The sequence below is a fragment of the Schistosoma mansoni genome, chromosome 3 (genome assembly GCF_000237925.1).
Source record: "Schistosoma mansoni strain Puerto Rico chromosome 3, complete genome".
Lineage (NCBI taxonomy): Eukaryota > Metazoa > Platyhelminthes > Trematoda > Strigeidida > Schistosomatidae > Schistosoma > Schistosoma mansoni.
This window is the reverse complement of record NC_031497.1, coordinates 27,520,490-27,534,732: the sequence shown is the minus strand read 5'-3', so window position 1 is coordinate 27,534,732 and position 14,243 is coordinate 27,520,490. Positions and strand designations below refer to the sequence as shown.

The window sequence follows — 14,243 nt, the reverse complement described above, 5'->3', positions numbered from 1 at the left end:
CATTAATGAGAAGATCCAAGAAAACGATACTAAGTGAACAAACAGAATAATTAAAAAACTTATTACATAACTGATGGGAATAGTTTGACTTGATCAGAATGATGTAATCCCTTCTATTAAAGTATAAACATGTATTCATCTGTTATAGTTTGATTGAAATCATGTTTTTTTTAAGACATTTTCACCCATTTTAAAAATGGTATTTTTTCTGAAACCCACACCCCTCCCTCAAAAGAAGAGAAGAACACCAACCCAAAATAGCCTATATCTATATTCATATATATAGATATATATAATTTTTTATGGTCAACAGAATCACTAGGGGATATATCAAATAAGGGTCTACATATCCTAACTGGATTGGAATTTGTTTCCAACACTATTTTGAGGGACATATATTTCATACTTGGTTGGTTACATATAGAAACTCTTTAACACATCATTATTATTATGGTTACCTTCTTTTAGTCTCTAGAGATTCAATGGAAACATATTCAAATCATCATTGATTAACATGTTGATTAACTAACCGTTAGATTACTGTGTTATCGGGGGATAAAATATTAAACTTTTTTGGGGGGGGTTATAAGTAGTAGTTTATTACTTGTATTTATGTGGTTTATTCCTGTAGACAACTCTGTTGTGGTGTGTGTTACTTATATCGACATAAATAGTATATAACGAGAGTTAGGGATAGAATGTCTGACAGTAGAGGGTTGCGAAGATCGTAGAGGAAAGAATCGGATTAGAAAGCGATTGGTATGGAAATGAAGGAACAGTGAAGTCTGAGGTGATTGACTGATATATGAAAAAGATACAGTCAAGTTTGAGATAATTGATCGACATTTTGTAAATGAAGTATTTACTGTTTAAGATACTGGAGAAGATTTTTAGTTCAGGTGGGTGATTTTGATGGAGTTTCGTTCTTTCAGGTGAATGGTTTGGTGATGGAGCTTACATCATTCTTCTGAACAACATCATCAACATAAACTCATAGGACAAGCTGTTAGCCGTATGTTGAGAAATTCGAAAATTTCACTTCTAACCGACGTTTGTGCTAATGATGTCGTTCAGAAGGACAATAAAAGCTCCACAACCAAACTATCCAACCCAGGGGACAAAACTCCACCAAAAGTATTTACTGTATGATTCTTAGATTTTGCTAAGATGTTCTGTAATTTTGTATTCAAATACCTTCAATCGTCCCTGTTCGTGTTCTCGTTTACAGTATGCAGCTGGTTTACGTATATTATGGGTTAAGAATATCAAAAAAATGGGGGGTGGAGTTACTTTTAAACGTTAAATATTATTTAGTTACTTTAGCATTGTATGGAAATCACATGTATGAATTTGGTCAATAACTTACTATTTAGTGGGTTTTTATTCATGGAAACATTGAAAATGTTGCCTAGAAGATATACATTAAAACAAGCAAAAATTAATCGATGCCCCAAAAAGACAATTATGGACTATTAAAGCTAGACTATCACGGAAAACCTGAAAGTTTCGAATCCCGCTATCGAAATCGTGGATGAACACTTTTGAAGAGTCCCATAGTAGTACGAAACGGCCGTCCAGTACTTTAAGGTTTTCCATGGTGGTCTAGCTTACATCGACTGATGAACTCAATTTGATTTGTAAAATAATGATAGAGTGGTTAAATGAATATGGAAAGTTCTAATTTCTAGAATAGAATATATTTAACGCTACTACATTAAGGACAATTTCTTTTTATTCATATATTGACATATTTAATAGTGTTAGAGTTCATTATTGTAAACTATTATTCATGAACCAACAGCTCAATTGGTTGATTGTTTGGAGGAGAACAACTGAAATGAGTCAGATACTAAAACTAACACACACACAGTTTCTTTACATCTAGGTAATAAAATAAAAATGTATCACTGAAAACTATAATATTTTTTCATAATATAAGCAAGACGTACTTCAGTAACTCTTTCTATAAGGAGGTTTTCTTATTTATTTACTTACATACACCTGTTACCCTTTGTAGAGAGACATAGACCGCCCACCAGCATTCCCTATCGAACTCTGCCTTAGGCAAAGTTAGAGTTTTTTTAGTAAGTGTTATGTCTATTGAGTGCGTACGTTCTTGCCCAGTTTGATATATATGACATTATAAGACCGCCAATTAGAGAGCAGTGAATTTATCGGTCAGACTAATGATACACAATATCCGTGTGAGCAATCTTGAGGACTTATCAGTCCTGCTATCTCAAACATCCTAGGTTTATATACCAATCAATCTGACCACATCGTACCATAAAATAGAAAATAACATCTATACAAGATTCAGCGAAAGTGGTTGTGAATAGGGGGAACAGTAATTAGTAGACTGGGGATAACTCTAGAATGGTAAATCGTATAATAATAGCCTATGGGTCAAAATGAAGCTTATAATAAGAGGGACACAAATATGGATACTTTAAATACTTAACGGTTATACAATAAGAAATATACATATCATATTGGTCTCGAAATAGTTCTGAAAGTTACCATTCATAATTCTCCACTGGATATAACAGTAAGGTTGATTTCTTTAGGGTAAGGTTGCCTGGATAGCTTAGTTCGGAGTGTGTTAGACTGAAAAAAGGCTTTCAGTAAGAAAATATTATCGAAAAATAAAGGTGGACCTCTGGGTTATGGACCCAGTAAGCTTCGTTTTATGTAAATATTCTTTCAAATTAACTAAAGAAATAATATTTCGACTCAATGTGTCTAACAAGATGGTTTTCGCAGTATTTTCCACTCTCATTTAAATAATGGTACACACTAGTTATAATGCTAAATTTCACTTTAAATTTCTAAGTCGACGGAACTATAATTTATGGATGAACCAATAAGGCATAAGATAACAGGTCTCGCATTTCGGCGCAAAATTAACTCCCCCATTTAGCTTACTTACTTACTTACTTACTTACTTACTTACTTACTTACTAACACCTGTTATCCCCAAATGGAGCATAGGCCACCGATCACCATTCTCAACATCACTCTACACCGAGCCTTCCTTTCTAGTTCTATCCAATTCTTTTTCATTGTTGTTATAACAGTTTCTATTTCTCGACGTAATACTTACTTTGTTCTTCCTATTCCCCTTTAACCTTGAGGATTCCAATTGATGAGGGTTTGTCTTGTGACGCCATTGGCTAAATAGAGATTTTTTCATTATAGCTGGTATCAATTAGTGATGAGAAACCCTAAATCTAATTCCTCACTTTAACCATCAACTGTAAATCATAATTTTAATTACTCACTCTGGTTTATAACCCTAATTTGATCCTCTTTATAAAGTAGATACTGTCAAAGTCATTTTGTCATCGCGTAAAGCTCGTCCATAAATGATAGTCTTACCTCTAAGTCAACTACCTTTTGTTTACTATCAGTATAAGTTGAATAATGAAGATAGCAACATTGTTTGTAACTTTATTTATACTAGAAATATGTTTATTTGTATATATGATCTGATAAGATTACCATCTTATCTAATCCATTTACATTCCCTTGATGAAAAGGAACAAAACTGTAATGATTCATTGACTTATTTAGAAAATGCAATGTAGAAAATAATTGTTGTCAATTAGACCCTTTGAAATGATAACAAGGAACGCCCTAATGTAAGAATTAGTTACTTCTCTGTAAATAGATTCATCTTACATATCATTCAATGGTAAGTAAGAGAATGATATCCAAAGTGTAATATTTACTTCTATCTTGTGGCAACACATCATGAATAATAACACCCCCAGCTAACTCTCTCCCCCCCCTGATTGAACTAATACTGAATGAAACAGATCTCATTGTTTATATACGTCATAAATCTTATTTTTGATATATATTTCTAATGGAAACAATTGAGTTTTCCTTAAAAAGGGTTTCATTTATTTTCAGACAGACTAATCTTACAATTCTAACCTATCAGAAGAAATTAATATGAATTATCTTATCAAAAAAGGGTGTTTTTGTGGACATTTTAGTAAATTTAATAGTTGAAATCATGAGTCTATTGAAGCTAGACCACAATGGAAAACCTGAAAGCACTGGATGGCCGTTTCGAGACTGATAGGCCCTGAGTCCGAATCTCGTGAGGCGGTGAATGCGCACTGCCGAGGAGTCCCACAATAGGACGAAACAGGCGTTCAACAGGTTCTAGGTTTTCTATTATGGTTTGACTTCAATCGACTCATGATCTCAACTAATAAATTTTCTTACGTCTTAGTAACTTTTTTTAGATCTATCACCTCTGATCTTATGAGTAACTCAATTAATTTGTCAAGTTACAAAGCAGTGTAACACTGATTCATTGATAATACAAATTAGTGATTATACTAGTTACTAATTTTATTAATTTTAAAGCTGACTAGAGGAATTAGTAAGGTCACCGACAGTCTGAAACAATCGCCACACATCTTCGTACAGATAGTCTGGATATTACAAAATCTGTCGTCATACAATATAATGCAAAGAATTAGTAAATCTAATTGGTGTCCTGTGGAAAATGTGTTCAGTGTATGTCATATCAGCTTCAATGGGTGTAGGAGCATCGAATCAACAAAATTTCAGTACAATCAAACAAGGACAAAATAGTATTATCAGTATGGTTTTGTAGAGATTGTTACGTTCTTGGTTGAGAATTTGAATGAATTGATGTTAGACCACGATTGATAACCTGGAAGTACTCGACGGCCATTTCGTTCTGGTATGGTACTCCTCAACAGTACTCATCCACGATCTCATCCGCGGGATTCGAACCCAGGATCTGACCAACTCTATAATAAATCGCTTTTCTTAAAATAATAAATTTTTGATTGCAAATATTCAGTGATAACTGAATTCATTCCAGATCCTTTAAGATAATTGGTTGAGATCGAATTCGAATGGTCGATAAAAAACAAACAGTTAAAAATGTTTTATTTTGCTAATTACCCCATTCGACATTTCTCTTGAAGTAGTTATAACTGATCAACTTACTTTCATTTAGTGTTGTTTGTTTGAATCTTCCCATCGATGTGTTAGGACTGCAACTGGTCAGTCTCTAATTGGCATATGTGCATACTGTGCGTATTGCCTCGATACAGCCTTAATTCACAAGCATTGTAAGCAGAGATGGATAGTGATCAACTTACTGTTCATAAAATAAATATTGTAGCAATTAATCTTGTTCTGTTATCTAAATACATGTAACCTTATGACAACTGATAAATTCGCATAGTAACCAGAAACATAACCATATGGAACCTAATTTAATAGTGAAAGAAAATATCTTTCATCTTGTATCCATCTCTTTAAACAACATAGATAACTTGGTTGATGTTTAAGCGTCGAGTTGTACAAGGTTTATCTCTAGGCATTACTCGTTTGACTAAGTGATGAAGAGTTGTAGTTGATAAATGGAATAAATAATTCAGTATCCAAAATTAATAAACTAATATCTGCTATAAATTCACTTAGTATTGTTTGTTCGAGTCCTAGAGTGAACATCAACTAACTCTGAGATACAGGTACATCCAGCTGACGGGTCTCAAATAGGACGAAACTCGCGTCAAAATGGATTCTACTGCTAGTCACTATCCATCTTTGCTTACCATATCTGCTATATTTATAGAGTTATTGATATTAAAGTATCATTGATTTAATACGTTCTCATTCATACATTTTGACTGTGTATACTAAATGAGCCTAGTATAAAATAGGCTTGTTCATAGTTTGGAGAGTCGAAGGAAAAAGGAATTACATAACATGATTATCTAAAAGGTTGGAGCATCCAAGATACAATAAAAATATCTTACTTAACAAATTGATAGAAAATATATTCTTTATGATACCTCAATTAGTATTTCTGATGTTTCGTGACTTAATGTAAGTCACTTCTTCAGAATAAATCAATACCATGTCAGGTAGAGACAGGTATCTACCTCAGTACGATGGAAGTTGGTCGCGCAATTTCGTGGATTGGTTGAAATTAGTCATTACCACCGTTGGATGCCGACCAGCTCAGCAGTCTATCGGTTAAGTGCTCTGGCGCGAGAGTGGTAGGTCGCGTGTTGGAATCTCGCGAGGCGGGATAGTGGATGCACACTACCACTGAGGAGTCCCACAATAGAACGAAACGACCGTCCAGTGCTTCCAGGTTTTTGATGGTGTTCTAGCTTCGATTGACTCATGATCTCAACCATATAAAATTACTAAAATCTCCACAAAACCCACTTCTGATAATACCAAATTAGTTTGATTATACATACTGAACAATAATTTTGAATATCTGTGACAGTATTACAAAAGCAATTTATCAGAACATCTGTCAAACGTTTTTATGAATAGCTTGACGAAATATCAGCGCTTGTATGAAGAAAAAGGTGGAATGGATCAGTAAGAAGTTCAATAATCGAACACCTTGTGAACACAGGTAAATCAATTTTAAGAGGATTTTGTATTCAAAGTCATCTGCAAAGTAAGTAGAAGGCTGCCAAAGGCATTTTTTTATTCATTATTATTAGCTTTATTCAATATTATATTTTAAGTATAATATAGAGTTCTCAGCACAGTGGATTTCAACACGTTTCCGTTTCTTATTTCTTGATCGACCCTTGTGATAATTATCCAGTGATCGCCAGTTAGATGTCATCAGTCCAGGAATCGACATCTGTATACTGCCCGCAACCACGATATTTCCGATTGGGCTCTTTTGTGATTTGTACAGTGAAAGGTCGTAAACTGTTCATAAACTTACCTGAATATGTTGCGCAAATAATTTACATAATGTTCTGTTGAAGGAAACGAAATACAGATAACTTGTTGAAATATGTAATGCTATGTTTGACGCGATGAGGAGTTCATCTTGTCTGCGTGTGGAACAATGACTTTTGACGAAAGACCAATAAGCTAACTTTTTTGATGCGTCCCAGCTCCGCTAACTAGAGAGAGAACTCGAAGTCCGAAAGGGGAATAAACATATTCCGTAAGCAGGCAGAAGCACAAGCGATCCGATAGGCGCAAATTAAACGTATACATACAAAATAAAACTGTCATTGGAAAGCGTTACAAAAAAGCATACTAAAAAACACAACGGACAAATAGCATTTAAGATTTTCCCAAGTGAGAAATACGACATGAAGTTGAAAAGAGCACTTTCGGCGTGAAAATAAAGAAATTCAAAATTTCAAAGTAAAATTACAAAAATAAAGTATTTACCAAATGAGTTTTGAAGATGTAACATCCTCAACATCGAGATGGCAGGGACATGTAGCCCAGGTATTCAAGTAGGCCGTCTAGTTATATTCCGTCTTCTTAGCAATGCTGATGCACTGAGATTTACATCTGGAAAAAGCAGGATTATTTGCCCAAAAGAAACTAGTACAACCTTTTCTCTGATCATGATCTCAATCTCTATTGATTTTCTTTCTTTTTCATAGTTTTCTTCCTTCATAGCCATATGTTTCTTCTTCTATCTTCTCCGTAGGCCTTTTATCCTCAACTGCCTTATTTCTGTTTCTATGATTCTCTTGATTACATTTTATCTTATCATGCCGATTATGTTTCGTTATCTTTGTTTATTCTTCCCCACTGTTACCATGTCGAACAGGAATTGATAATCATTATTACTGTAATTGTTGTAATTATGTTGATCTTGAAAAAATGAAATCACCGTAAAGTGGACGGCGAGACTGTAATTCATGGGTGATATATCTGAAGTGACCTTGAAGAATATTGGTCAACCAGAAAAAGGTCAGTATTCAGGAAAAATATATTATTACATAACTAAAGAATTAAAGTGGATAGACTTCTTTCATATGGTCCACAAACTTGTCAGATTTAGAAAGAGATTCAGAGGTTCTAAAAACGTAATGCATACGGTAGAGGAACTCATCCATATGGCTCCATAATAGTCGATCCCTCGGGCGATGATGAGGTTACAAAAGCTCTTTCAGCCTTGACCACATAGCTTCATTATTGTTTGTGTGTACTCCGGTTGTGTAGTCTTGTCATTTCTGTTACGCATATATCTCTATAATACTCATACCATTGAACAGCCGAAGCTTCAGTAATATCTGTGAATGATGCAGCCAATGGTACTGGTGCTTATATTAAACAGTTCGCAACAATTATCATAATTTATCTTAGCCTCAATCTGGATCGATCGAAAAAGTCCCTACTCTAGCAGACTTCTTTCTCTAACATATATTACATCTAAAGACAACATCATCACCGTAGTCTGCATGAGGTCCATAAGTCATTTGATTACCACAATCACAAATAAGGTAACTTCATATTAATCTGTGGGGTCTGTCCACAGGTGAAGTTGAGGAGGCTCTAAGAAGCTTAAAAGGAGCAGAATATATTCCATCCAATCAGCTTTTGGAAGAATATTCCAGAAACACACATGCAGCTTCCCTATTTGACAATGCCAATAACTCCTGTGTGCAGATTGAACAATGATGTTTTCATTTCTACTAAAAAGTATAAATATTTGACAGTTTCGTACCATAATTGACACTGTTTGGAAATACATTCCTCCCACTTGTTTTCTGATTTTGCGACTTGAGGATGTTCTAGCGTTCGAGTGCTCAAGTTATCCACAACATACTAAGAGTCTAAGTTCGAGATATAACACAATCCCATCACGTTTCTTCTAAAATCCTCTGTGAAACAATCGTACGCGAGTACCAGGTAGTGAAATTGGTGCCGTGACCTTGAAATCCCCCTCGAACGTTTCTGATTGGCTCAATCATAAATTATAGTCTCACCCATCCTAGTATTCGCACAGCAACCAAATCTGAAGTGTTTCCCCCTTTTATTATCTCAATCTAAGTATAATAATTCATATTATAGCTGATAAATTTTTATTTGTGTTTTTCTCTTGACGACTATAATTTTAAAGATTTTTTGTTTTTTGAGTTTATTTATTCAAGTGATTTATGTTGATTATTATTTTGTTTCTTTTCATTAAGGACCAATTCAGACTGGATAATTTGGATTGTTTTCTGTCGTCATCATTTAAAATTTTTAGATTTTTTTTTTCGTTTTTTCAAAATATTTTGTTGATAAATCAATTGTTGTCAAGTGATTTATCTCATATCACATTTAAATCCAATGGTTCAATGGTTTCTATTTTGCTATTAATGATAAAGGGGTTGAAAGTTGGACAACTACGAAAACCATCATCCAGAAGATACAAGTGTTTATTAACAGTTTTCTATGCAAATACATCGGCACCTGAACTAATGATAGGGAGTGAAGTAGTTGAGCGTGTTGATCGCTTCACTTATCTTGGGAGTCTCATCAGCCTTTGTGGTCTGGTGTATGACGAAATCTCAGCACGGATACAGAAGGCTTGTCTAGCTTTCGCGAATTTGCGTCATTTATGGCGTAGACGAGATATCCGTCTAGCAACAAAAGGACGGGTTTACTGCGCAGCAGTTCGTTCCGTCTTACTTCATGGCAGTTAAACATGGCCGATAAGAGTAGAGGATATTCGTAGGCTACTAGTATTCGATCATAGGTGTCTTCGAAGTATTGTTCGTGTATCCTGGGACCACCGGGTAAGTAATGCAGTTGTTAGGAAACGGGTACTAGGTAAGGATGGCAAATCGATTGATGAAGTAGTGAAACTTCATCAGTTGAGAGGACTGGGACACGTGTTACTTATGCCCAACCACCGACTGGCCCGACGTGCAATGTTTTATCGTGTAGGAGTAGGTTGGAAGAAAGCTAGGGGCGGCCAGACCAAAACGTGGCACAAATCCATGAAGTCACTGACAATTGGACTGGGCCATGTTGGTAGGTGTAGACTACCTGGTTGGGATTCGCGAGATGATAGCAATCGATGGTTAGAGACCTTGAATGACATGGCTCAAAATCGTTTGCAATGGTGAAGGTGCATCCACTCATTGTGTTCTACCAAATTCTAATCTTCTGAAATCCTCATGTCCCTATCCTTTTTCATTTTCCAAATTTATTTCATTGGATTATACTCCTTCAATAACATCTTCAAACCCTGATCTTTCACATAATGCTGATACTCTTACTTCTTCTACCATTATGGGGTTTGAATCGGTAGCTGCATCTCTGTGCTAATGTTGTGGTATGGCAACTCGAACTGATGTACGTACGTACGTACGAAGTTCTCCGTTGTGACTGACTATACAAAATACTTCGAACCCGTTGATCAGATACTATCAGCAATAACTTACTGTGGAAGAGAACAAATCGGATTCCACCGGTGGAAGAATTCAGGATGAAGTGCAGGAAATGGAAAGGACACACATTGAGGAGAGCACCCAAATGCGTCACCAGGCAAGCCCTCATCACTTGGAATCCTTAAAGTCAAAAGAGAAGAGGAAGAACAAAGAACAGATTACGTCGATAAATGGAACCAGACATGAGAAGAATGAACAAAAATTGGATAAAACTAGAAAGCATGGCCACGGAAAGCGTGGGTTGAAGAATGCTGGTCGGAGTGCTATGCTCCATTGGGAGTAATAGGCGTAAGTCAATAATTATTTGAAGAAAAATGTTGTGAATCACTATTTTTCAACACATATTAGATCAATTTAATGAAGAATGTTTCATTTTAAAATAAGATAAAAGTCGGTCGATATGTGAAACGTTTAAGATTACTGAGAGTTTTCTACGCAGGTGATCGTAAGTCAATCGAATCGGGTGAAAGTATAATTTATTGACGGTATTTGAGTGGCGCTGTAATGGCTTTGCGAATGTCCACCTACTGACTGGAGCTAAAAGACGGTATAAAGCATTGTGAAGTATAAGGATGATGATTTACAGTTAATGGATAGGTTTAGGATTTAGATTCAGGGTTTTCATCACGAACTGATATCAACTAAAATGACAAAACGCTATTTAGAGAAATAAGTGGATGAATTTCGCGCCAAAATCCAGGATCTGTCATTTTAAATCCGATTGGTTTGTCCATACATTTTAGTCTCTCCATTCTTTTGTTTTCAAATAAATTTCAATGTGTAATGTTAAACTACTTTTAATTGCTTCACATTGAGTGTTTTTTCTGTATGTCAACAAGAAACGCGGCTAATTGTCATTAAGGTAGTAATATCAAGTTCGACAATTATTATGTTAGAGTTCAACTATATCTGATATCAGACAGTTATAAACTGCAGTCAATGGATGATGGTTGTGCAGTATCATGAAGTAATTGGAGTTAGAAATGTACACTGTTGAACTAGTGATGTAAAGGTTCAGCAGTTGTGCAGTTGTCAATTTTCGATATTGAAATGAATAAACATTATGTCCTAATATGACTTTTATCCTAATCATTTAATTATAAACTCAATTATGTACGGATCCTATTTCATTAAAATCTGTAAAACAAAAGTTTATCAATCAGTTTCCAAATATACCAATTAATATTGTCAGATCATTTTCTCTCTCATGAAACTAGTCCTACCATCAGCCGGACCATCACCACCTCCGCCACCACCACCATCACAACCACTTCCACCACCACCACCATCATCATCATCATTTTCACTCATCATGTCATATTCCCCTATTTTAATAATATTCAATTCTACCTTATGATAATTCATAGTGATAATTCATTTTCAGGTCATATCATTTAATTGGTAATAATAATAATATTTCCTTATTAATTATAATGACAGCTATATATACTACTGAAATGGTTGTACCATTCAATCAAACGAAATTAAACATCATACTTTATTATGATACGGAAATTCCATTTAGTTTAATAGGTAAATCATTTAAAATGAGGTAGAATAGTAAAAAACTATCATTGCCCAATTTAAAGATTGTAAAAAGCAAACAAACATTGACCCAACACTTCCTTTTTGAATAGCTACATAGATAATGTTTTTTATTAGATATTAGGCTTAAAAATGAGTAGAGAAATTAAAGTTGATTTGACCTGAAGCTCTTTCAAGTTGTATGTTCAGGACTTACCAGTCTCGTGCCGGAGAACTTAACCGATAGACCACTGAGCTGGTCGGTATCCAACGGTGCTAATGTCTAACTTCAACCAATCCACGAGACTGGTTGGTCCTGGGTTTGAATCTCGTGAGGAGGGATCGTGGATGCACACTGTCACTGAGGAGCTCCACTAAATCACGAAACGACCGTCCAGTGCTTCCAGGTTTTCCATGGTGGTCTAGCTTCAGCTGACTCATGATTTCAACTTTGAAAATACTGAAATGTCCACAAAACCCCTTCTGATCCATAGTTTCATGAGTGTTGAATAAGTTCTTGATAAATATGAGTTGATATAAGTTAGACCATCATTGAAAACCTGGAAGTAATGGACGGTCGTTTCATGCTTGTATTGAACTCCTCAGTAGTACATATCTACGTGAGAACTCAATACAGGATATTCGGTCTGGCTCGTGAATGGTGAACCCATAGACCACTGAATCAATGTTGTTAATATCTAACTTCTATAATTTTGTACAACTATGACCAGAGTAGTTCAATTGTGTTTCGTATCAGGCAGTTATCTACCGACAACAATATGAGAACATCGTGCAATATCGTTGATTGGTTAAAGTTAGACATTAACACCGTTGGATGCCAGCTGGCTGATTGTTCTACAGGTTAAGCATTCACACATGAGACCAACGGATCCTCGGTTCGAATCTCATATGATGGAGTCATGGATGCTGAATACTGATGAGTCCCATATCGAGACAAAATGACAGTTCAGTATTCCTTGTTTGTCATTGTGTTCAAGCTTCAATCAACTCATGAATGGTTGAAGTTAGACATTAACATCGTTGGATGCCATCTGGCTCAGTGGTCTACAGGTTAAGCGTTCACATATAAGACCGATAGGTCCTGGGTTACAATCCTGCGTGGGGCAAAGTCATGGATACTCAATACTGATGATGACATTCAAGTATTCCTTGCTCTTCATGATGTTCTCGCTTTAATCAACTCATGAATTCAAATATGAATATACTAGAAAATCTCTATAACCCCCCCTTTTTATGATAATAATTTTATTTCCAATAAATTTATTAAAATAAAACACGAAATCATTAAAATGAATTAATGAATGATGATTTAAATGTGAATTTTATTATTAATGACCATAATAATAAGAAGTCGAAAAATGTAACAGTCATCATTAAAAATGGAATCTGAAAAATGAGGAGAAAGAAAAAAGAGAAAAAAAAAGGGAGTGGAGGGGGGAAAATTTCTTCTCCTTTAAATTTTTTTTTTTGGTTTTTATTTCATTCTTCGATTATTCATTATGAAATGAAGAATTCAAATGGGAATTATGATTCTTTTTTTTTGTTTTATACTTTGAAAAACTGAAAAATAAGTTAACTTCAATTGGTACAGTTTGGTTGAATCTTTCCATTGACGTTTAGGACTGGAATTGATCAGTCTATTATTAACATATATGCATACTGGGTGAATTGCTTAGATATAGCCTTAATTCACAAACATTATAATCAAAAATGGATAGTGGCTAACAGTGGAATCCAGTTTGATGGGTGTTTCGTCCTAATTTGGGACTCGTCAACCTGGACGTACCTGCAGCTTAGGGTTGATGTTCACTCTGGGACTCGAACCTACTACCATTCGCTTCAAACGTCATCTTCTTATATACTCAGCTACTGAGTCCTGATAGCCACTTGCTTGTGCAATAAGGTGAAATTTAAATTTTGTTTGAACTTTCCCATTGTTGTGTTAAGACTACAATTAATCAGTCTTTTATTAGCATGTGTGCATACTGTGCGTATCGCCTCGATATAGCCCTAATTCAAAAGCTTAATTGTCAAAGATGGATGGTGCCTAGCAGTGGAATCCAGGACGTTCGTTTCGTCGTAGCTAACTGGATAACGCAATTGCTTTTAAAGAGAACGGTGCTGGGTTCGAGTCCCAGAGTGAACATCAACTCTCAAGTGTATCTACGTCCAGTTGACGAGTCCCAAACAAAATGAAATGCGCGTCAAACTGGACTCCACTGCTAACCACTATCCATCTGTGCTTATTAAAAAAGTTAACGTTTTATTTTACTTTCTATTCATAATTTATTGGATTATTTGTGTAGATATGATCACAAATTTTGTATTCATGTTCATCTTGAAATTTCTTGAAAGCGAGCAAAAAGTTGAGCTCGTAAGGTTTTAGCTTTACAGTTATTATTACTTCCACAATCAGCATGAACTCTCGACGCTTGCAACTTCCAGGAAAAGCATCAATTGAATCAAAAACTAGGCCTG

General features: G+C 35.2%; 1 non-coding gene across 1 annotated transcript; it reads left to right on the top strand.

Moving 5' to 3' along the window:
• Positions 1-13,832: 13,832 nt before the first annotated feature.
• Smp_tRNA_00114_Sup_TTA.1.1 lies at positions 13,833-13,910 on the top strand. The gene has a single exon. It is a non-coding gene (tRNA).
• Positions 13,911-14,243: the final 333 nt, after the last annotated feature.